This window comes from Phoxinus phoxinus (genome assembly GCF_949152265.1).
Source record: "Phoxinus phoxinus genome assembly, chromosome: 10".
NCBI lineage: Eukaryota > Metazoa > Chordata > Actinopteri > Cypriniformes > Leuciscidae > Phoxinus > Phoxinus phoxinus.
In genome coordinates, this window is record NC_136885.1 from 26277298 (window position 1) to 26302931 (window position 25634).

The following is a 25634-nucleotide window of genomic DNA, read 5'->3' on the forward strand; positions in this document are numbered from 1 at the left end:
TCCGGCAGACATCGCGCCACTTTTTAATATAGAGAGACGACTGCGTGGGCTGATTGTATCCCTGGTCATAGTTTATTATATAGCCTAGTTTTACACCACTTTAGGCAAACAATAACATTTGAGAATGAAGCGAGGATGCGGCTTGAAAATAATGTTTTAATGCACGCATGCAAGTCACTTCAGGAGGATACGTGCATTAACGTTGCTAAACAGTGACATAATACACAGCGCAGCTGACTATGGCAGCTGGTTTAGTCCAAAAATGTGGAGTTCTTTGGCAATTGGGTCTGTTCGAGGTCGGATCAAGTTCTCACCACAAACAACGAACTCTAGTTCGATTCAACCGAACTAAATGAGGCAGGTGTGAAAGCATCTCTGAAGGATCATGTGACACTGAAGACTGGAGTAATGGCTGTTGAACATTGAGCTTTGTCATCACATAAATAAATCACATTTTAAAATAGAAAAGTTATTTTACATTCTAAGAATTTTTCACAAAATATTTAATATTTGAATAGTTTTTTATCACATAAATGCAGCCTTAGTGAGCATAAGAAGCAATAGCATTAAAAAAACTCAAGCTTTTGAACGGTAGTGTAAGTTGCTTCTGTGTAAAAAATAAATAAAATAAACGTATTCATAGAATATATGAACTAATAATAGTAATAATACAGAAATAATATTTAAAAATAAATGAATATAAAAAAGTTTGCTCACTCCCCTTTCCCTGTTTGTTTTATTTATAGCCCTATCTAATTATCTTGCTTACCTGAAACTAGTGCTCACTTTATCTACCTAGGGCCAGACGGACAGATTTACTACTTTAGAATCAAGCACGTTTAACAGTCTTAAGGATGAATGTTTTTAAGGCGAGACACTACAGGTGAATAGGGTACAATTTTTAAATAATAGATATCACCATGAAACTTCCTCAGTTGATTACTTACACAAGTTCATAAAAAAAATGTATTACAAGTTTTTGAAATTTGTATGTTTAATTATGCAAATTAGGTATTATCTCATTAAATATGCACACTTTTGCATATATTTTCGGTAGATAGATCTGGACATATGATAAAGCCAGGTGCAAAATTCTTTTTTCATTTTGATTACACACAAGATGAAAAAAGATGTTCAGAGGGATTTCAGAATATATGCTTTCATTACCTAGGAAATCAAAATATACTGTCCATAGCCTTAAATCGATTTTCGCCATATTTTTTGGATTAAAATGTCCCATAAATCAGGCCAGGAATGATTTATTAACAAATCCCTCTGAACATATCTTCAGAATACTGCTAAGTGTATAACTGGAAAATTTGGTGTACATGGGTGCTACATAGGCTGAGATGTTTCTACTGGAGGATGACAAAAAACCCATTTTGAGAAAAAGGCATTTAAAGATTTGTAATGTAAAAAATCATACTTTTTTAGTAGAAACAACTATTTACTGACACAATATCTTATCAAATAATTAGCAACAACAATACAAACCACCTTAATCACATCAAAACTTATAAACACAGCATTTATGGCCTTTAACTGAGCAGAAAAACAGTCAAAAACACACATCTGAATGTCAGAGCGCGTCACGTGATGCATCTGAACCAATCACGTTGTCAGAAATTGACATCAGCCAATGAGATTTCGCTTTTAGGGTTAAATGCCCATTTTACTTTCACGATTGGTTGCTGATTAAAAGGAAATGACCATATTTGGACCCGACAGCATTGTACAGAAGAGAGAGAGAGCTTTTCAGACATGTGCGTGATTAAAGGAAGAACACAGAGATCGCGGAGCAGCGCGTTGATTTAGAACGCCAACTTTTGTTGAATTTCGGAGAAATCTACAGACGCAAATAGACAAAGTGTAGTAAAATAAAGACCTAAATGTGTATTTTGGACTTTTTTTCACCACAAGTCTGAAAGAAGACATGTTATTGAAGACAAATAGCCCAAAATCTCAAAATTGACCAGTGAAAAAAAAACGATGTTTTTGCCTGCCGTGTCTCGCCTTAATACGGGTTAACAATTCATAAAGATTGACTGAAAAAAAAATCCATCCTGCTCCCTCCATTCCCTCAAATCATTCAGTGCCAAATGCTTTCACAATTCAGTCCCCTATTTGCAATGGCTCCAAATGTTATTGTCATGAAATCATGGACACTTTATCAAGTGAGCAGAATGGAGCATTTTACCTTGTTTCAATCTTAGAATTGTCAATGCACAACAACCACACAGTTTCTCACTTTATAAAATCCTCTGGATTATACACAGAAAATATTCAGTATCTGAAAAAGTGTCATAAAATGTCAGGCTCAAACAGTGTGACTGAAGCGAGACCTTAAAGTAAAACGATTAAAAGGTATTAACATGCCAAAGGTGAAATTATAGGCAGTTTAGTATACTGTTATCCCAGAGTTCGTGTTTAGCTAACAGATATTTTCACGCAGGTTTCCTTAAGGAAATACTGTAGCAGTAATTTGGGTGTTACTTCCCTCATTTGCATAGGCTGTGTGGTGTTTACAATGAAAGAAATATTACCAAGGGCATGTGCTCCTGCAAGAAGCTTTCATTACAAGTATCACACTCAGACAGCCGGCTGCCCATTATTGTGCGTGAAAACCAGTCATTATACTCAGAAAGTGTGTTTGTCTATGTGTGTGGGAGAGAGATAGTGAGAGCGAGACCCACCGGACTCAAATAAACTTTCATCTGTGCCCATTTTGACTGCATACTGTCCACATTTATCTCTTGATGTCAAGCGATTTCGCTAACAGTGCTGCTGGTTAGACCGCTCTAATTGAGGTGAGGACATTACAGGTATATGGCAAATTAACAGGCAGAACTTTGTGCTTTCACTCAAATGTCGCGCTGAGATTCACGGAGGCTATTTTAGGTGGCAGTAAAATTAGAATGCATCTAGTTGTCACTGCAGAACTCTAGTTGTTTGCATCGGGATGAAGGCCAGCAATGAATAATGAAATGTCACAGCAGACAGCATTAGCAATGGGCCAAAAAAGCCCTCGTACTAGGAATTAACTTCTCTGTATCAGCTAACGCATTAGCTTTCACACCATTACATTAGATTGCATCACAAACAAAATCACGGCAACATCAATCCAGACCCACTGACCCATTACGGAAAATTGTCGTGCTATCATGATCCCATTAACTCCAATTGCACAGGACCACTCGATAAAATCTGTCAGCGGGATTAAAAGTAAAGATTTGCATGGAAATTAGTATAATTTGCTTAAAATGCTGACACATATCTGACACAGGTACCGGCAGATTTTTTGAGATAGGATGAGTAGTGTGATAGACCTTATATGTTTATTATTAAGCTCCAGGAAAGGAACTCTGAGGACAGGAAATGAATCTTCCTTTTCCAAGCTTCAGTTTCAGGGCTTTGCTTTAAAGGTCATTTCCCTGAAGCTGATGCTGATTTATGGATTGAAGAGAGGTGGAGGTTTTATAAACTAAAGATGCCGCACAGATAAAATATTAAAGATGTTGAAAGTTTGCCGCACAGCTCGGCTATCAGTTACAGACGGTTGCTTGTGCCTATATTCTTCCTTTCAAATGAAAAGCGATTCACTGAAACTACTTTCTTTGAAAAACAACTAGGTACTCGTCCAAAAACGTGGGACATTATTCATGAATTCTAGGATGAATTTTCAGTCGCAGATAATCATGGACAGAATTGTACAGCCAGTAGCTATTTGACAGATTAGGTTTTGCCTGTGTTTTGCTGAAACCTGTATTAAACTAAAAGAGCTGAGCATTCAATAAAAAGGTTTTTATCACAAGCTGGCAGTCATTTACTGCCTCTTTTGTTGACAAACACTATGCTATTGTGTTATTAGAGAAAAATAATGCTAAAGGCGGTCTGAATGCAATAGTTCTCACATACTGGGAACAACACCATCATACAATACACAGACAAAATTTCAATTTAACAATATAAAATTATATAACATTATACATTGTACGGCATATAGCCTAACGTAAAATTAGTATTTGCACTTAAAGGTGATGTAGTTCACAAGTGGCACCTAGAAGAATTACAATAATAAAGCATATTTAGCTTTGTACTGCAGATACTGCACTCACTGACACCAGTCATAGACTAACTGACCACTTCCTTGTGTGAGAATTTATACACATGGGTACAACCATTTCTCAGCAATAAAAGCATGGACAAGTATTAAAGATCATGAAAATGTATTAAAGATCAAGTAAAAGTATTAAAGATCAAGTAACCACATTTCCTTCAACACACAAAATTTAAATAGCACAGCACAAACTTAAAGTAAAGATCAATAACCTCATCAAAAACAGTTCCACCCCTTACCCACCATACTTGGTATCTCCCACCCCCATGATGCAACACATAAAAAGCATGATAAAACAAAGTCCATTCCGGTCTTTTACTCAAATCAAGATGGCCGCCACCATGTATGCTGATCGTCAGCAGTTTGAGAAAAGCTTAAATGTCCACTGGTTTAGTGCTCAGGTGGCCAGTCTGAGACACAACAGTCTAGTTGTAGGTGTATGTTTGTGTGTGTAATCAATCTCTCCCTTTGCTGGTACATCAAGGTAAATACAAAGTCTTTTAAAAACCCAAGTGTGTTCATGTGTTTCTAGAAAGGGCTAACAACTTCAAGGGGAACAGAGGGCAGTTCTGTGAAGTAGACAAACACTGTCTAGAGCGAACGCGAGCGTCTCGTTTATAATATGGTGAAGAGCATTCCTGTAGTTTATACAGTAGAGCATGACACAAGCAATGCCAATGTCATGTGTTTGATTCCCAGGAAAGCATTACCTGATAAAATGAATCCCTTGAACGCAATGTCACTTAGGATGAATGCAAAAATATGCACACAGGAATACAGGACCTGCAATGGAAAATCCAGTGCAAGCAGGGCTCATTTTGAGCAGATTCACTCATCTGTGCTCTACAGTATATAGTTGGACAACAGCCTATCAGCGCTTTACTGAACAGGACATGCTTAGAAGAAACATAGTAGGTTCATAATGCCTGTTTATCGCCACTTTTGTGCCAGCCTGGTTCATGTCTGAGGCGCACTCTCATAAGATCAAGGAATGTAAACAAACACCCTTTTTAGTGACGCCAAAAAGAAGATCAGACATACACAGTCTAAATATCCATATAGAGTTTGTATATATAAATAGAATTTAGAAAGAGATTGTAATTAAACAGCTGATGCATAATAAACAGAATAAAAATAACTTATAAAATAATCATGAAATGTCTGCTAGAGTTGTTTTTCTCTAAATTATGATCAAACAGAGACTGTTGAGAGACATGTTGAATAGAGAGTCTCTCATCTAGCAGAAAGGCCGCTTCAAGCATTTGGCACTGTGAACAAGGGCCCTTGTGTCTTTGTGCACCAACCAAATTTGGAGAGATTTGTATCGCTCATATTGTGGGTTTTGAAAATTGTTTACTGGTTAATATATGCATTTCAAAACACTCACTTTTCTCTTTCTTAAGTTTTGGAAAACCTTTTGTCGGGTCCCACAATTCAATGAATAAAATTGTTCAGAAACAAGCAGGAGGAAATATTTTTTTAAACATTTAAATATAAAGATTTTAAAACAATTAAAATAATAGGTAGATATAGATCATTCTCATATATAAAACCATAGACCTCAATGTGAGTCATGTGTGGGCTGAATTGTCCTCTCACCTGTCCCCAACGTCACACACAGTCCACCGATTAACATCCGTGTTTAGAGTAGGCAAATGCAGGTGCACAGAATGCTTGACACTTATTTCAAAAGGCACATGACATTATAAGCTACCCACATCTGGCTTTGATTGCAGAGGAAAAAATGCATGTTGCCAGAGACATGAGGATACATTTGTGTCACCATCCTTAACAATAGCTTTTAAAGTGGCTGATTTAATAATTCCAATCTGACTCATAACATGGAGTGTGACATTTTTGTGATTATTGTAATTATTGAATTTGCATTTGCTTCTTGGTGTGCATTATTAATTATTGCCTATTTTTAGATAACAGATGTTTAGCATTATAGTGTTGAAGGTATGAACTGAACAGGTCTGATCGGATCTGGGGTTTTTTTTAGAGCTTTTAAAATGTCTGACAAAATTACAGACTGATTCATTACATGAAAATATAATTATTAAAATAATCACAATAGTGCTATAGACCTTATGACACCCATTCTCATTAATACTCACTAATAAGCATTATTATTATTATTACTATGCGTGATTATTTAAATGAAATATTGATGTGCTTGTTTACTTATGTATTTGTTTGTTTACATTTAAGAAGGTAAAGTTACATTTTCTAAACTCAACATTACTATAAACTGAACAGGTCTAATCGGAATTAAACTTTTTATTGCCAAAAACAAACAAAAAAGCCACTGAATTAGCTATCATTGAATCCGAATGGATGGATGAAGCCCACAGATTCTTGGTATTTGTGTATAAAGAGGTGACGTGAAAAGAAAAGAGAGCGAGCGCTCCGTTTTGATTATTTGGTGGTAGATGATGTGTTTGAGGGGCATGAAGTGTCATGAGTGAATGAGAGGGAGACAATGAAAGCTGCAGTATTTTACGGGGAGGCGTTCCACAGTCTGCCAGGGATTTGAATAGAGCTTGATGTTCAGAGATGAGAGGATTTCTGATGTTTGTGAAAACCATTATAACCCACAGATTGAATGGGCTGAGAGCTCAATGCATCTCTCAGGATTTTAAGCACTCCTCAGAGAACCAGCCTCTAGTGCCTTCACATGAAAGAGGGGAGAGAGGAGGAGGTATGGGAGAATGGCATATCTCTGTGTGTGTGTTTGGGGGGAGGGGGCAAATAATTCATTGGTTTTCAATGAGCTGGAGAACGGTTAAGAGGAGATAACCGCTGCTTGCAAGAGTCTGAGCATCTGCTGGTTTCCATTTGTACTTTAAATTGTTCTCTCACTTACTATAAAAATGGGAGGGGGTCGGCAAAAAAGAGGGATATTCGTATTATCTCCCATACACATATATACAATAATACATTCTACACAAGTACAGTTAAATGTATAATTTAATGTAGTTTGTTTACGGAAACGGTTTAATGAATGGCACCCGCTGTATGCTCTTTGTTGTTTTAGCATCTGATTGACTATAGAATGCAAACGCCCCAAAAATGTACCTGGATGCAATTTGCTTGGGGTAATTTCGTATTTTGCAGTCCTATTTTACTGAAACTGTACAACATCTTTCCATCACTGTGATCCACACACTTGAATCAGTTGTTTAAAACACCACAAAGGTGCACTTTTCTACATCATGCATCAGGAAATATTGGGCCCTATATTGCACCCAGCGCAAATGACTGTACACCGACGCATGTATCATTCCTATTTTGCACCCGAGCACAGCGGACTTTTCCCTTCAAGGACACACGTCAGTAAATAAGGGAATGAACTTGTGCTCTCGGGGGCGGTTCAGCGAAAGGAGGCGGCGTGTTCCGGCGCAAACGTTCCCTGGTGCTATTTTGCAGTTTCAGAAAACAATTCCGTAAGTCTAGTCTAAAGACAGTGGCGCGTAGCGTGTTATTCATATGCAATTGTAAGCGCGCATGCTTGGCCATAATGTAGCATGTGAACAACGCGCATACACTTTGATTCTCTAATCTAAACAGGCGCAGCAGTTTTCATTTTTGCAAATCATACATTATTACAAGGAAAACTATTAACACACAAGGGAAATCATTGTTGTGTCCATGAAGATGTGGAAAAAAATAGGCATAAATCTAGCTTACACATTTACCCAAATTATTATATGCCAGTTTAACCAAAGCTAATTTGGGTGGGTTTCTCCCATCATCCCCATACATTGTCACTTCTCTGTGTTTTACGGCCCTGACGAGAACGTCGGTCTCCTCGGCTGTGAACTGCTCCTGGCGTGCGCCTGGCAAACCCGCCGTTATTATAGCAATCCGCATGGAACAAGCGCGCTTGCTCTTAAAGGGAATGTGAGATGACGCTCTGATTGTTTTATTTCACGTTACGCCCAAACTTCAGACCAACCCATTTTAGATTTGCGTCGGGCGCAAGAGTCGTTTATCCCGCCGGTATAATAGCAACAGCGGGATCTGCCCACAAATTTCTTGAGTTTCATGTCTGATACTTGCGTTTCAGATCGATAAAATAGGGCCCATGGTCTCTTAAAGGTTATTGCCATCATTTTACCATTATCAATAGAAAACACTTTAAATTTATGAGAAATTATGATTAAATTGATACAAAAATAATTTGTGAATCTGTAACCTATAATGGACCAAATTTCGATAATAAAAACAGGTGTTTATGCTGAAAAGATAATGATTTTAATGCCAGTGTAACCAAGTGCACACATTGCACCTGTAAAGATGAGTGCGGGTGGTCAGATAATAAGATCCAGGTGTTTGTGTTAAAATACTATGTGTACAAGTGGTGCATTCTTTAGTGAATTCACCCCATTAGTCCTAATAAGAAGCTGGCAGATTTTATTTTTTAAGATGATGTTAGCAATATAGCACTCTTGGAATCCTCCAGAACAAGTAATCATAGCCGTGTTTCCACTGTCGGGCCAGAGCGAGCCAGGGCTTTAAACAGGCCGTGCTGGGCTAATACCCTCGAGCCAGTAGCACCGGGCCCAAAATCTGTTGCGTTTCCACTGTCGGGCCAGAAGCTCTGCAGCGCTTCACTAAAACACGCCCGTAACATGCCTCTCTGGAACAACGTCACACTAACCCATCTTTTCATCAACAAATGGAAGTTTTATCAGAAAACTAATCAGAAAGAAATCACTGGAAACAGCGTGATCGCAAAACAAACATGATAAAAGCGACCGTTTGCTGGCATTTTTGTTGTTTACTTGAATATGTAAAACCCAAGCATCGATGTTTTACCACAGGTTTACAATAAAAAGTGATACATTGATCATAAATGAATTTATGTATGTCAAAATTGCACATCAGTCACACAGAAATAAATTAGGCTACCGTGAGGTCTATTACATAAAAGAAAGAGGACACACTTATTCAGTCGAGGCTGTTTCTGTTTATTTACTAGTTACAGGACATATTTAGGCTACATCACATTTAGAAAGAATAATAATTTCTACAAATATGCCACCAAAAATATGACCTGAGGAGCTTTAGCACTCTCTCGACTCCCAGTAGGCTACAGATATTTTCAGTCAGAGAAATAGAGGAAGCTCCCGAAAGAAAAGTTGCTTTATTTTATGATAGTCCGGTATAAAGAGACCGGAGACTGTCAGTAGGCTACTGACAGATAAAATAAAAACATGATTGTGATAGCCATTATGATATGTCTGATTTCTTCAAGCGTTCTGTTTACTATGGTAACGGTTAGCATGCATAGACTTTTGCATCACGTAGCCTATAAATATTTCTACCTTACGGTGATCAGAATCCACATCGGATCAGGCAATCAAACATGAAAGTGAGTTTTGAGGTAAATTATTTTAAAAGTCTTTAATGCTGACAGAATCATCCGGCGCTGCCGTCTCCCGGCTCAGGTGTCTGCAAAAGGCAGAATTCCTGCATTCTGCAGATAAAAGCAACGGAGGGCCACAGGGATGTTGCCGCAATCCCCCAACCCCCACTGAACCTCTGCATTGTTTAATTACCCCAGATTACAGACACTTCTTTGTGGAAAGAATGGCACTGTGAGTCATTACACTGAATTTCTTTATTTTATGAATCTCTCCAGGTACCGCTCTTCACGCTAGTCTCCGCTAAAGGCATTATTTCCAGCATACGAACCAGCCACACGCAACTACACACACACGCACAAACTTGACTTTAAGCGAACATGCTCAAACCTATCTGGAGTTTGATAAGGCACATTTAGTGTTAAACAAGCTAAACACTAAATAGCTATAGTGAACAAAGAAAAAACAAAGTCATGATTATGCACTACAAGTAATCAGACCACCCCAAAAGCCCCTTTTTAGCATTCAACCCTAATGCACATGTGTGCGTTTTCCCCCCTGATGCTCATTTCAGAAGAAAAAAACAAATGCAGAACAGTTACACAACACTTACTTCTGTTTGTCATCCAGTCTAGGAAGCATGAATAAGGAATGCTGAATTGGGCTTCTGGCAAAAGCTGTGAAATGGTCATCTTAGTACATCTGACAGAGCAACATCTCTCTCATCGAGCCTGTGAAGCATTCAGCCGTGGCCTTCGGGGGCAGTTTTCGTCTTTTAATGTACTTTGAGCATTGCCTTCACATTTTCATATTTTTCCATCTTAAGTTGCCAGCGGCGGGTGACAGGTGCTCCACGTGCATTTTCATATACATTTAGCTGTCTCATATGATATGATCTATCTTTTAACAGACTGCTGAAGGGATACCAGCCGTGCAGTGGAACTGTGAACATGCCTTTGTCTTGCACACACACAAATGTGTTGCATATGTAAGTGTTCACTAGAAGCCTAGTACAAGCCCTGAAGGAAGAAGCTTGAATTTGACCTTTGTAAAAGTGCTACAGTTGTTTGACAAGTCTGGTAATCCATCCAGATACATTATTCAACACTCACCTATATTCATATTAAACAGTGTATATGCTGACAGTGTGATTTTCTCTCAGTGTGACTTCTCTGATGATCTATTCTAGGATCTACCCTTCATAGGCCTATATGTATGCTAATGCTTCATGACTACGTCAGCACTATTCAATTACTCAGTAGTCAATACCAATGAGGGTGAAATGAAATCTTAATATTTATATTAACAAATTATTAGAAATTGTAAATATTAAAAACAATACTATTTTTAGTAGCCTGTTAACATTCTCCTAACACAAACTTGCCAAGTTTACAATAAAATTACAAGACCAAGTAGCAGCATTTTTTTTTTACTAAAACTGTTGTATCCAACACTCACTGACACATGCAAACATTCAAAAGTATGGATATATACTTTCATGAACACCAGAGTCAAGGACTTTTTAAAGCACCTATAATTTTATATCAATAAAGACAATAAAATTGGGTTTGTTACTGCCAATCTGGACAGAATCAACGGCCTACTGTACCTGTGTCAATTACTGCAGTAATGTTAAGGCAAATACTGACAACTAAAAGCTTTAATTTAAGCGCCATATGACCTTTTTAAAATAGCGAGCGAGAGAACGAGAGATGCAGTTTGCCGATTTCTTATTCATGCTTTTAACATTTCTCACTGGTTTTAGTTCTCTTTTTTTATGAATCATTGTATATAATATCTCTTGATGCAATTATTATACGGATATGGGTATGGATATGTTTTTTTAAGGCTTTTCATTTTTTTAGACCTGTAAAAATAAAATGATACCATATTAGGGGAAGATTTTAAGCCTATTTTTTAAGAAAAGAGTCAATAATAATAATAAAATTACTATTATTATTAATAATAAATATATAATAAATATACAATACACCGTGTATAGCCTATATACACACATATACAACAACATTGAAAAATATATATATACAACCTATATATATATATAATATGATTATATATAATATTTTAGATACTTTATTCTACATTTTTTGAAAGCACATTTGCTTCTTTTGCACATTTACAAAATTGCGTGTAAGCTGTGTAAAAATATTTCTCAATCCTTGCTTGTTTGAACAAAAATTGCAGATGCATTGTAAACACTACTTAATTAGGCATTACTCGTTGGAACTTTGACCAATTTTACGTAGCTCTATACTGAGCCAATCATCATTGAATTTGCACTTCCCCGAGATTGAGTAAGTTAAATAGCTCGACGCTTTTAATTTTTAGTCCTTTAATGATTAATCCATGTGTCTGAAATTAAAGAGGTGTGTGTAGAGAGAGAGAGAGAGAGAGAGAGAGAGAGAGAGAGAGAGAGAGAGAGAGAGAGAGAGAGAGAGAGAGAGAGAGAGAGAGAGAGAGAGAGAGAGAGAGATTTTTTAACTTCCTCTGAAACATGTCTTATTTCCTGCCAGAGGGACTATGAGACTGTGTCAGTCTCAATCACACAATCTAATCTGTATTGTCATTAGAGCATTATGAGTCATGGACTGCTCAGTTTCCACAGGGAGAATGAACAGTGCTGAAGTCTGTATTAACACCATAAATAACATCTAGATTCGGCCATATTGTGCCATGCTCCCTAGACTCTTCTTTATTACAGCCCCATTTTACAACAGCGGCCTGTTTGAGCTAACACAAGAAAATGGTGGAAGCCTCTGGCAAGAAGGACTCAACTTCCTCTCTCTCCTTCCACACTGGCTTTGGGCCAGTAAACACTGTGACTGAAACATTACAGGCTGATCAACTCTGTCATTTCATCCCTAGTCTTCAGAGCCCCAGGGTCCGGGGCATCAGACCAGCACCTGAAGCCTCTGAGTATCCGGGATGCTGCTGAACATTGTGTTTATCGTGGACTGATGAAATGCACAATACACCACCACTAACACCACAAATATAGATTGAATTGTGACGGCTGTTTCTAGGCAACCATTGCAATACCACCAGATATTGGAAGTAGCACTTGAATTGGTGAATGGCAGTAAAGCATGTCGGCTACTTACAGCGCTAATCATACATGAATAAAATGTGTAGTCACCCAGGTACTTGGAGGTTTTTTATCATGATTGTAACTGTTGACGTGAATATGTACACAGGAACAAAGAGTATTTATTCCGGATACAGTATTTGAGTTAATATCAGATTTGTCAGCCTTGTGCAAATGTATCCATGAGGATTTGGAACAAATAAACGGCACAGTTGTTTCCCTTTGCCTGTTTTCCACTTCCAATCGCTCTAAAAATCACTGCAGAACACAGACACGTTAAAACCAGTGATAAAAATGAGCATATAATCTTACACCTGCTCCTGGAGGGTCACAGTCCTGTAGTCCATATTTTAGTCCTAACCCCAATTAAACACAGCTCAAGTCAATCAGCTAATAAAGGTCTTCAGGATCACTACGAACTTCCAGGGCTGTGTCCGAAAACTTAGCATTTGAACATGAAGGTACCTAAAAAAACTGATTTCGGACAGACTTCTGAGGCAGCGTAACAGTTTAATGATCTACAGCAAAACTGAGCGAGCTTTGGTGAGAACTATATATTTAATCACTACAGCAGTAATTTCTCACAAGAAATTACATCAAAAGCGGAAAACGTTGGTCAAAAACGTATATTTACACAAACTGACCACCAACCGCAATTTTCAGACGCCTTCATTATTTTTAGCTCAACTGTCACCGAAAGGAAAACAAAGGATTGTGGGATGCCAAAGGCAGCATCATGAAGGCATCATGCCTTCAAAAATCAGATCAGATGAAGGCATCTTAAAGGGGTGATGAACTGATAAATAAAAAATTTCCCTGAGCTTTTGACATATAAGAGGTCATCATACTATCAGTATATCCTGTAAGTTTCAGAACTGAAAACTTCCTTGTTAGTCCAATAAAAGCTTTTATTGACACCAGGCACAGAGAACGACAGGTTTTTCAAAGTGGGGATCTACGACGTCAAAGGGTATCAAACACCGCCTCCACAGAAGAAGATCAACGCCTACTTCAACACTGCCCGTTTAGCCCCGTCCACCGATTCACGCATTACATGAGACTCATTATAATATGCAAAACTGTTATCCAATCATAGCAGTGGGCGTTTACTTCCAAGTCTTCAAAACCAGGGTAAAAAATATATCAATTGGTCAAGAACCTCCAAAAAATTCCATCTGAGCTTGATTTTCATAACATGTTATATTATAATGGCACATGCAAGTGACTTCAGCCGTGACTTATTCACGATACAGCACTAGCCTTGAATACCTTATTGCTTTTATAAAACGGTTAACACACAATACAAATATTAAAACCACAAAATAAGTATCTTTGCAACTTTCATGAAGTAAAATCACTAAAAGCCTTCCTTCCACTGGAAAAAATAGTCCCTGACCGTAAACGGCAACAGACGTTAGATTATTTCGCCATTAGATGACGGCAAAAACTGTCTTTATGAGTGAGTCAGTCAGTAGTGAAGACTTTTACATTGAAAGAACTTGTAAAAGAACATTTGTCAACTGACAAATGACTAGTGCACAGGAAACCCCTTAACTGTTAAAAGGACAAGATATCGCAGCGGAGATTTTCAAACTGATTTTTTTATTATGAATATAGTAGACCTACTGACCTGAAGGAAAATGCTATGTATACTGTACTGTAAATGCAGACACTCGCTTACTCGATCTCTCACAATACAATACTCTACTCTAGCTTCAATGAACAATATCAATGAGATCAAACATAATGTTTAAGTTGCTAAGAGTGGTTGCTAGAGGTGTTGTGTAGTGATACATAGAAACATTAGGTGAACCGGTCATAGCCGTGTTTTATCACAAATAAAACACAGCTATTGACCAATCAGAATCAAGGATTGGAACTAACCGTTTTAGAACTAGTTTTAACATGGCATTTGAAGCCGTATGTTTGTGCATTTTTCACATAGGCTACTGTATATTGTAGCAGCTCCTCTTTTCCCAGTCTGTCTGAAACACGCTGATTTCTACCACGCCCCTTCTTCTGAAAAGCTCAGAGTGCTCTGATTGGCCAGCAGAGCGAGTGAATATTAGCCAAATACCTCAATCGTATTGAGAATGTAACGCCCCTTACCATAATCACATGCTTCAGCTTCCAAGGCTTTAAGCAATTGTAAACACAGTTAATAATGTTGTCAGTTTTACCGTATCAGTTCGAGCTCGAGTTGGATTCTGAAATAAGAATCAAGCCCTTTGTGGGAGACTAAGAGCTTTGTAACTTTGGAGATCTTATACATGTACAAACAGATACATTGCACACTAAAAGAAAAGGAAAACATTAAAAATCTTTTTCTTTTTTTTTACCTTTCATTTCAGCATATTTACCTGTAACCCTAGAATGCTCCCGTTTTCTTGTAGGGTGGATATGAAATGCATAAGTAAAAAGTTAATCATTTTAATTAAGTGCTGTACAGCAATTTACAAAAAAACAAATAAAGCCTTGGTAATGAATGCAATACGAGTAAACGTATCACAATCCAAGTTATAAATACAATATGAGTTGTAAATATAATATCATGCTCTATCAATTATTTGCAGATGCACCTGGAATGAAGCGGAGCAGAAATGTAATTGTGCAATCACATAATTACAGCAAATTGAAAAATAGATATAACTTCACTTCACCTTCGAAGTGTTCATAAAATGTTTGCATTCCTGTGTCATTTTTAACAGGCTCCTCTAACATAAAAATATGCTTTGTGTAAGGAAGCAATAATCTGAGGCTCTTGTCCTAATATTGTGTTGGATGGCAGAATGTACTTTAATTTTTTTTTCATGGAGCTATGGACAGCCTACAAACCTGATAGTGTAATGACACTATTCTTATGGTCTAAGGTTGGGCGGACAGATTAAATTAATTCCTGAGATGACTGCAAATACTCTATGGATTACTGAACCAACTGAAGTCTGTTCTTCTCGATCTAAAGATTTTTCTCGATCTAAAGTCCTTCACAGCTTATCAAAACAAAGACATAACTGACATTTTTAGTTAAATCAGGAGAGATCGGTTTGCCCTGAGAAGATCTATAGCGTTTAGACATCTTATCAAATCTTAGTAAACTCTTGTGCAGCTCATTTGAAGTACTTGGCAGAACAATGCTTAATTTATTTCAATACCATAAATCCTTAATCCACTCCAGTCTAAAGCCTCAATTTTAATAAAGTAGATGGACACATTGTTATAATTGAAAATAAAGCATGATTATTAATTGGCTGATACATGATTTGTTACAGTACTATAATGGTAAAGATTAATGCATTAACAGAAATCTCCAACACATGTTGATAGAAACATCTTAATGAACATAAGGCTAGAATATTAGAGTTCTTGGCCTCAGCAATTCTTCTTTTTTGTCTTTTAAACTGAATCATATCAATAATTTGTATGCATTTTACTTTTCCAAAAATTCATACAATCTACTTTTTACACAGTTTTTAAGATATAAACAATTCAATAATTCATTCTATGTGGCTATTCTGAAAACCACAGAAAGCAAATGCGATCATTCAGACATCTGGGCTTGTTTTTTGTTTTTGTTTTTTTTCTCCAAATCTATTTAGCTTTTTTGTAAAGCTAAATACAAACAGCAGTTATGCATAATTACTACAACAACCAATGTGATCATATTAGCAGTCTGAACAGAACAAAAAAATTTATCTGATATTAATGATTTTATCCCACATCAATCTCAGAATACATCACTAAGCTTGAAGTAAACGCTTGTAAAACACAAAACATGGGTAAAATGTGACAGAAGAAACATTAAGAGGAAATGTAAAGTGCAGAAATGATTTGGAAAAGTCTTTGGATATTTCTCTAAAATTCTCCAAATTCTTGTTAAAAACGCATAGCCAAATAATAACGGTCTAGCAAAAATATGTGAAAATGCACTTCTGGGTTCATTCAGGTAAAATATGGCCTAGCAGTCGTGTTGTACGCTAAGCTCCTCACTTCGTTATGCTGAAATGAACTGCAAAAATGCCTTTATGCTTCATAACTCAAATACTTCCTTCAAAGCTATTTTGATCATACCAATAAAATGGAATGATTCCGGCAATTATCTCTGAATGAATGCATTAATGATCATTTCCTTTTTTTTCCCTCATAATTGCAGAATCCTGGCTTTGCAAACAGAGCAATGAAATAATACTGCAGTGCAAATAGCTTTTTAGGTTGTCCTGTTAAATTCATTTTAGGAACAGAATGTTCATTAAATATTCAAGGTTTTCAGTTGCATGTTTAGATCACTTTAATTACTTGGAGTAAGCAGCAATACAAAAACCCTGTAATTGGGGATTATTTGCAATAAATATAGTCCATGAGAGGATGGAGAAACTTTCTAACATCCTGTTCAATTTAAGTGCCATACAATGCAATATAAACAAACTACTGTTCAAACCGCTTGGGGCCAGTGGGATTTCTTTTAAAGAAATTCAAAAAAATTATGATTTCTACATTGATAATAAGAAATGTTTCTTCAGCACCAAATTGGCATTTTAGAATGAAGTCTGAGAAATCATAACTGTATTTTGATCAGAACAGATTTGAGCTTTGTGACATGGCGTTTTATCCTGCTGGAAGAAGCCATCAGAAGATGGTCATAAAGAGATGAACATGATCAGCAACAATACTCAGGTAGGCTGTGGTTAAAACAATGCTCAATTGGGCCCAAAGTGTGCCAAGAAAATGTTCCCTACACCATTAAACCACCAGCAGCCTGAACCGTTGATACAAGAGAGGATGGATTCATGTTTTCATGTTACACCAAATTCTGACTCTACCATCTGAATGTCGCAGCAGAACTCGAGACTCAGACCAAGCAACATTTTTCCAATTGTAGCCTCAGTTTCCTGTTCTTAGTTGACGGGAGTGGCACTGGTGTGGTCTTCTGCTGCCGTAGCCAATCTGCTTCAAGGTTCGACAACATGAGTTGTGCATTCCAGAGATGCTCTTCTGCAGACTACGGTTGTAACGTGTGGTTATTTGAGTTACTTGTGCCGTTCTATCAGCTGAAACTAGTCTGGCCATTCTCCTCTGACCTCAACACAGCTTTTTCACCCACAGAACTGCCGCTCACTCACTGGATATTTTCTCGTGTGTGTGTGTGTGTGTGTGTTTCTGAAATACTCAGACCAGCCCGTCTAGCACCAACAACCACGCCATGTTCAAAGTAACTTAAATCACCTTGAACTTCAGAAAATCCTCTTGGCCATGTCTAGATGCCTAAGGCCATGTTCACATTCTCAGTACAAATATGTTGTGTTTCTGATCTAACGTTTTTGACTGTCCACATTCGCAACTGTTCAGATCCGATTTGTGTGCCCCATGCTGCCCTTTCAATTTCCGGAATATCTGCATTGGTTAGTATGGCAACGGTGTTGCATTGGTAGGTAGTAGGTACATGCCAAAAACAACAACAACCGCAATATGGAGGGGTTTGCAATACAGATGTTGACTTATTTACAACATGAGTCAAGTGTATCCACTGCGCTGGACAGCGGCAGAAACGTAGCAGGCTGGTATGAGTGGCTTTATTCCGTGCTGTCGTCTCCCCCGGTCACAAAACATGTCTCTATTATATTGTCATGTTCTCCTCGTCTGGCACTTTGCAACAACACAACCTTGTTTCTGCAGGGACATTCAGTATGTTTCCTATAACAACGACTGACATTTACATTTTACGTGGCTTGAGAAACTCACACAAACCACGTGAAATCCGATCAGAGCAGTCAGACTGAAATGGATTTCCAGATATGCACAAAAATCGGGTGTAGAGTGACAGTCTGAACATAACCTATATACATACATACACACTTGAAAACAGCTTTGTAAAACATCTATTGAAGCATAATCAAAGCAAATGTCAATTAATATTAAAGGCCTCTTCATTCTTGACAACATAATTCACAATTAACATTACTACTAATCATCGTTGTCATGAGAAGATGATTTTTTGCTGCTCTTGTTCTCCATCACTGGTCATACTGAGTGTCGATATGAAGTACTTTGCAGTCAGTCAGTGTGTGTGTGTGTGTGTGTGTGTGTGTGTGTGTGTGTGTGTGTGTGTGTGTGTGTGTGTGTGTGTGTGTGTGTGTGTGTGTGTGTGCGTGTGTGTGTGTGTGTGTGTGTGTGTGTGTGTGTAAAAAGCCTCTTGTGGATGCTGCTGTTCACATCATTTACACTGACAGACTCAAACAGCTTTCTGCTCACAAGAGCCCCTATCGCATCTCTCACCGCCTGTTTTTTTGGCTCTCTCTCCTCTCCTTAGCACCGCGCCATATGACTTAAGTCTGTCAAGAGCTATACTTTATTGGCCATTACATCAACCACAGACCTTGGAGAGGCCCTAAGTCAAGTTATGAGCCTGAAAATGCCTCAAATTCCTTCCACAACAGCATCGAATGGTTCATATTTATGGTAAACAGTGATGGGCCATGAAGCAAGAGTTGTAAATGATACTTATAGCTTTGGCTTTGTTTTAGTTAAGGCATGCTCTCCATCTGTAATGACAGAGGAGAGCATGATGGAAATCTGAAGACATCCTGACTGTGCTGTCTAAAGGGGAAATGTGTCTGCAGCTAGATGAACAACATGATGCATTAAAAAAAGCAAAATGCATCATTATCTCACCTGGTGCAGAACAAAAACAGGAAAGTATATGTAGGGATGCCGATGTGAATTATTGGCTTTCAAGGGACATTGACGAATTTCATCTTGGGGCTGAGATTTATTGGTTGTTACGGAAGATAGAACAGGATTTTCTCCACTGATGTTTATGCTAGAGGTGACAAAGCGCCGTGTCAGAAAGAAAATGTGAGTCAGCTCGCAAGTGCACTGCCACACGACACACGTCAGCCAATGCTACCCAATCACTGATGAGAGTATTTGTGATGACAAGAGCAGATACAGACTAACAATATCAATAATATAATTAACTAAACCACGTAATCATCATCAATGATAACAACAATAATAATAATAATAATATCTCAAAATTATTTTGCAGCAGATAGTTACCACCATCAAACGGAAATAAAAGACATATGACATGACAATATGTAACATACCAAACACATATCACAGCATTATAAATACATATACACATTAATTACACAGTAATTATTTATTTATTTTGGTTTTGTCAATGTGGTTTGGTTTTGGTTAATAATAATATAATATAATTATTTATTAAATATGAGAACAATTTAGTTATAAATATAGTTCCTCTTTGAACTTAAATATATAAATTTACTTTCAAGTAAATGTTTGATTTCTAAATATCTATGCACTTACACATATAATTCATATTTATTTCAGACAGAAATATGCAGAGCTTTTTACCTGCATGATTCAACAATTATCTCCAAGAGAATCCCTGCTTTTGAAGTGTGGATTAAAATTGATCCATTTTCTTCTAAAGGGCATTTGTAATTGTAAAGCCAACCGTCTCAGACAGCCAAGCAAGGACTTTCATTATTAGCCCGTGATATGAATCTCTTTCTTGTGTATTTGTTCATAATATTCTGGGCGAATTCACCTCTTGTTCTTGTTCGTGACTGTTTCGACAGTCACAAGCAGATAGCTTCGATCCTACCATTAAGTCTGACAAAAGGAGATAAAAATAGTGCTTTGAAATTCCACTTTCATGACTGGCTTTACAACTGTGCAGCCTGAGCGTAAATATCATGAGATAATATTCTTATTTAAAATATGGTCATCACAGAAAAACGGTGATTACGCACAATGTGAATGACAGCAGTAAATGGCAACTGTAGTGTCTACCATGTAATCAAAAACCTCCGTGAGTTCAGGACAAGCATCTCTAATGCTTGCCCACACTAGAAGTTATTTCTTATACATACAGGAAGAAATGCATGCAGACAAACCCTTATTTATCTACCGTGCCCATAGCCCTCTATGGCTTCCTCCACAGAATTGATAACCCTGAATAATATCCTTCTGCCTTAATATAACACCATCAGTAACCTAACGAGCCTATACCATACTTATTATAATTTTTTTATTTAATATTTATTTAACATTGGACGAACCAGATGCATTGTTTAAAGTGTTATAGCACATGTGCTCATTTTCAACACCTGTCCATAGAGGGCTTTTACAACAGATAGAAACACATTGTTAAACAAGACAATGCACATTTTACACATGAGAACAACTTTGGCCCGATTTAAGCCACTGTTTGAGCTCTCTGATAAAGATGTTAATATTGTTCTGCAGTTTGAATCCAGTGGGGAGAGAGTTCCATAGTGTAGCCCCTCTAAAGGAGAAGCTAGACTGTCCAAAAGATTTTCTAAACTTTGGGAGCACACAATCCCCACTAACTGAGGCTCTGGTGGAGGGTCTAAGAGAGCCCTGACGCCTCTCCATGAGGCCAGAGAACAGTGGTGACACATAGCTGTTCGAACATTTAAAAGTCAATTTCAAGATACGAAAATTTACAAAATTTTCAAAAGTAAAAAGCTTGTGCTTTTGTATGATGTGACAACTCTCCTCTAATAAAACGAAAACATATTTGATTTGACTTTCCTGTAAACATGGTTTACTTGACTTTGAAACTTCAGGTGCCTATCCAAGAATATGCCCAGGTATTTCGTTTCATGAACCTCCTGAATGGGTTCGTGGTCTAAATGAACTTCAAAGATGTTGTAAGGGGACCTCCGGTTGATAGGAAAACACATTGAGAAGGTTTTCTGTACGTTTAGAGTTAAATGGGACAGCTGAAGCCATCTTAAAATGTTATAGAAAACCAATGATTAACAAGGATTAACTATAAAGACTGGAGCTAGACACCCCAACAATAACATTCATTAATCTAATCTTGTTTACAAATCTAAAACGCCACAATTTGTTCTCTAATGCAACAAATTTCCAATACAACAGATGAGGGAGAGGTGACATATTTGACATCTTTCTCTGTTCTGACTGCTCTAATCAGTCTCTCTAAATTTCGTGGAAAGTCTTGGAAACGCCATCACGCTATTTTTCTTTTAGAGCAAATGCAAATACCCAAAAAAATGTAGTTGCTGTTGTCTCCCATTCACCGCAATAGAAGTTTACCCGACTATGACGACTTTGCAAATGTAAAAAGGATCCATACATCACTCACGGATGACTGCGTGACAAATGTGTTCTTCAGACTATCTTCTGTTACATTAAAGATTTCCTGTCGCTCAGATTTATGGGAAGAGAGTTAAGACTTGTAAATAATTAGAAGTGAAGATATAAATAAAACAACTGTAGAAGCACTTCATGCTGTGTTTTGTTGTTTGACACTTCACCGATAGATTGTGTAAATCTTTACATGATCAAGCTGTTGTAGACACTGAGCGACAGACACAGGGTGCGTCTCAATCGGTTCACTCGCTCGTGAATCAGTATATCTTGTATACAGAGATGGGCACTGTTAAGAACCCTGGTTTACAACACATTGGGACAGTGATTACTCCATTTCCGGTTATATGACTATGTATAACGTCAACATAGGACCTATATCTTTTTAATATTATTTTTATGCTGCTTAATCACATTGTTGTGTTGTAAATGTTAGCAATATGTGTTTACTACCTGTCTAGATATGTGTTTTTGCTGACATATAATTTTTAAAAAAGTTTGTCTTTTTAAATCTTCTATCGCGTGTCATATTTATCGAGTTAGCTCGTGCATTTAATGTTTCCTGCTTCCAAAATGTGATGTAATTTCCGGTAAGGGAGCATGGTGAGCATCAATGCTCCTTGGTTTTTGCAGTGCATTGTGGGATTTTTCAGGGAGCAAACGATCCAGTGCACTGGAAGGACAGCCTGAATGTTTTGGTTATTCTGAAATGCCTGAACAAAGTCTGTCGTCAAAGTGGTTCGGTATAATTACCTCCAAGAACTGTCTTACATGACTGCGTTCCCAAACATCAGGCATACGCCTCCGAAAGCAAGATAACATGACCGCAATTATTGCGTTTCGTCTGCACGCTCTGAAGTCATTTATTATATATACAAAAATTATTATATACAGTGGCTTCTCCTACTTTTCTTAGTGATACTTAGAGCCAGTGAGTTTGTGACAGAAGTGACAATTTTGTTCTCTTCAACTGGTTGGAAACAGTGATCGCAAATGTTTCATGCAATATTCCAATTTTGCGCACAGGTTAAATTCCCAACTTTAGATGGAAACATAGCTAGTGATAAGTTAGCCTTTGGTAAAATGATTGCATCCTCCAAAACAAAGAGTGAATATAAAAAATAAAAAAAGAGTGAATATGAAAATGACATTCCCTTATGAGAGCGTATTGATGATTGTGCAAAACACGGCGATGAATCACATCAGCACAGTAATGAGCATTTGTTTTGCAGCTACATGCATTGAGCAGTGATCACTAATAAAGCAATAGGATTCAAAAGATCAGAGGAGACTGTCTTTGAAAGATAAAAGTCAGTTTCTTTCTTACAAGTTGCACGATTTTTGCAAATGAAGGGATGGTTAAAAGAACTACCACCCCAAATATCTTTTTGGAGATTTTAAAATGAATTTAACATAATCTGCATAGAAGTATGGACTGGTTCGGCCTCTGACTCATATTACCCGTGTATGCTGACAAGCAGAGACAGTGCGAGTGCTTCACAGGTAAAGAACTAGAAGCAAATGTGATCACACAGGAATATATGTGCAAATGGCCTCAGAGATCTTGGACAGGAAGAGCCAACAGAAAACATACCTCTGAAAGTCGGCCTGATCAGAAGCCGGAGAGTCTCGTGAGCCCGACTGATTTTAGAATAACCGGCAGCAGAACTGACAGAGACGGATTCAGTGCGGCCCGAGCGTGGAATTGCTTTTCCATTCCCTGGAACCACAGCAGGAAATGTCTATAGCAATGCCCCAATCACTTGCAGCCAAAGCTTCAGTGGCTCTTGAACCATCACTGAAACCTGAAGAGAGGGAGAAATAGAAAGAAAATGGAACAGTTCTTCAGATTAATAAACTCTGGCTAACAGCTAGTATGACTGAAGACTATAGGCTCCAGTCATCGAACAAAATCTCTACTTACTGTATGACATTTCCGTGTGTTAAGTGTCGTTCAGAACAGGTCTTACATTAGACATCAAGTGGTGACCCAATACAATATCAAACCTTTTACCTATTTTTATTTTTATTTACCTTGTGAAACTTTGTTCATGGTTTTTGAGGATGACAATTTCACATACAATGTGCTAATGATATGCAAACTTGTCTTTTGACTAGCTACCAACAGAAAGATTATTTTTTGTGCAACATCGTTGTGCACAAATTGATTGGATGCATGACCTCACACATGAACAACAAAATGATTATCTTCTCTCTTTTTCTCCCTTTCAACCCATAGGCCTATATATTGTGCTATCCTAAGTATGCATAATTATATGGTTTCAAATTGTTGTTGTTTTTAACTGTATGCTGTCTGCAACCCTATCAGAACAAAAATACAACCAATTTTGGACTTGTGACCCACAAGTTAAAGAGAACTGGAATAGAAAACATTACTCGACTCTTGCTTCCTTTATTTTGTTTATTTCACCTTTGTGCAGTTGCTGTGTTCCATTTGTTGTTACAAAGCTTACTTTACAACATCTAGAAATGCTGGTGGTAGAAGCTGATTCCTTTATGTTGTGCTAGAGGTCATGGGTTCAAATCCTGCACAAGCCACCAATTATGTCGAGTCCCTGTTCAAAGGCACATCAGTAAACAAGAAAAACAACATAAAGACTCTACGATGTCTGGTAGAAATTAGAAATCTTTTGTTTTGTTTTAATTGGGTTTTTGGAGATTACTTATACACAACAGCTGAAAGTCAAATGTGCAAACAAAACTAAATGTAGGCTATAGGCTACTAAATGTAAACAAACGTCTATCCTTGATTTGCCACCAAAACTAGCTCACGGTAAAAAGAGAAGAGCTAAAATCAAAAACCATACTTTAACTGATATTCTAATAAAAACACAAATACTTAAGGTGACAGTTAAACTTGGGAAAGGCCATGTAAAGTGTAATACGCGTGTACAGTTTAAAAAGCTTTAAAACTTACAACATAAAGTCAGCTATAACCCCGCATCCGCTAGCAGGTATCCAGCAACGGGCCATATTCACTAAAAGTTGCGTACAAGTTGAGCGCAGAAAAGTTCTGAACTCGACAGGGACACACTCTTCCTTTGATGTTGATGATGGATGGATGTATCCGGATTGATGTAAATGAGGCGCGTAGCGTAAAGCCCGGGACACACCAAACCGACGCCAAACAACTAGTGCTGATGAATGCCGACTGTGTTGTCGCGTCGGGGGGAAAAGTTGCACTTGAACACACAGAGAGAACTATAACAGGCGACCGTCAGCTAGAATGCGCGTTCTGCGCCTGCGTGTAAATGCAGATATCCCAACCTGCAAAAATAAATTTCAGGGAGGTATTAATTAAGCTGATGTAGCTAGCCCAATTAATTGAAAAATAAATGCTATATTAATGTTATATGTGGGCTAAATATAGAAGCCCACATATAAAATTAAATATAGCATTTATTTTGATGTAGCTATAATACAGTGTGCAGGCATGTTTATATATATAATTATAAAATGAAATATAAAATTAATATAAAATTAAATATTTATATAAAGTAGCCCTTGTAGCACTTGATAGGGAGTGAAGGAGACCCCTATAGCCCACCTCTCACCACCAGCTGTACTAAAATGTGGAGGATATGGAGAACATAAAGGTGAGCGAGATCCTTGAGCATTTACAAAGCCATTTTTGTCCTCTGATTAATTATCATTATCATTATAATTTGATAGTGATACAATGTGTAAATGTGGATGAATGTCATTAAAGCTACACTGTGTAACTTTTTTAGTTTATTCTTAGCTAAAAACACTTAGTTCTTTCAAAAATATATGTGCTCATTAATGTATATTTACTTCGTTCAAGTAATAAAGTATTCTCGTGAGTGTATAATATGCCATTGAAAATACATAC

General features: G+C 37.4%; 1 long non-coding RNA gene across 2 annotated transcripts in view; it reads right to left on the reverse strand.

Annotated features, from left to right (window-relative positions):
- Positions 1 to 25049, reverse strand: part of LOC307005530 — a 129965-nt gene extending 104916 nt beyond the window's left edge. The window contains exons 1-2 of one of the 2 annotated variants that reach the window (XR_013799288.1): positions 24699 to 24962; positions 23355 to 23565 (exon numbers count right to left, since the gene is read on the reverse strand). This is a non-coding gene — a long non-coding RNA (uncharacterized lncRNA). Of the gene's footprint in view, positions 1 to 23354; positions 23566 to 24698 lie in introns of both variants that reach the window. The other variant, XR_013799289.1, reaches the window with a different exon arrangement.
- Between the last annotated feature and the right edge of the window lie 585 nt (positions 25050 to 25634).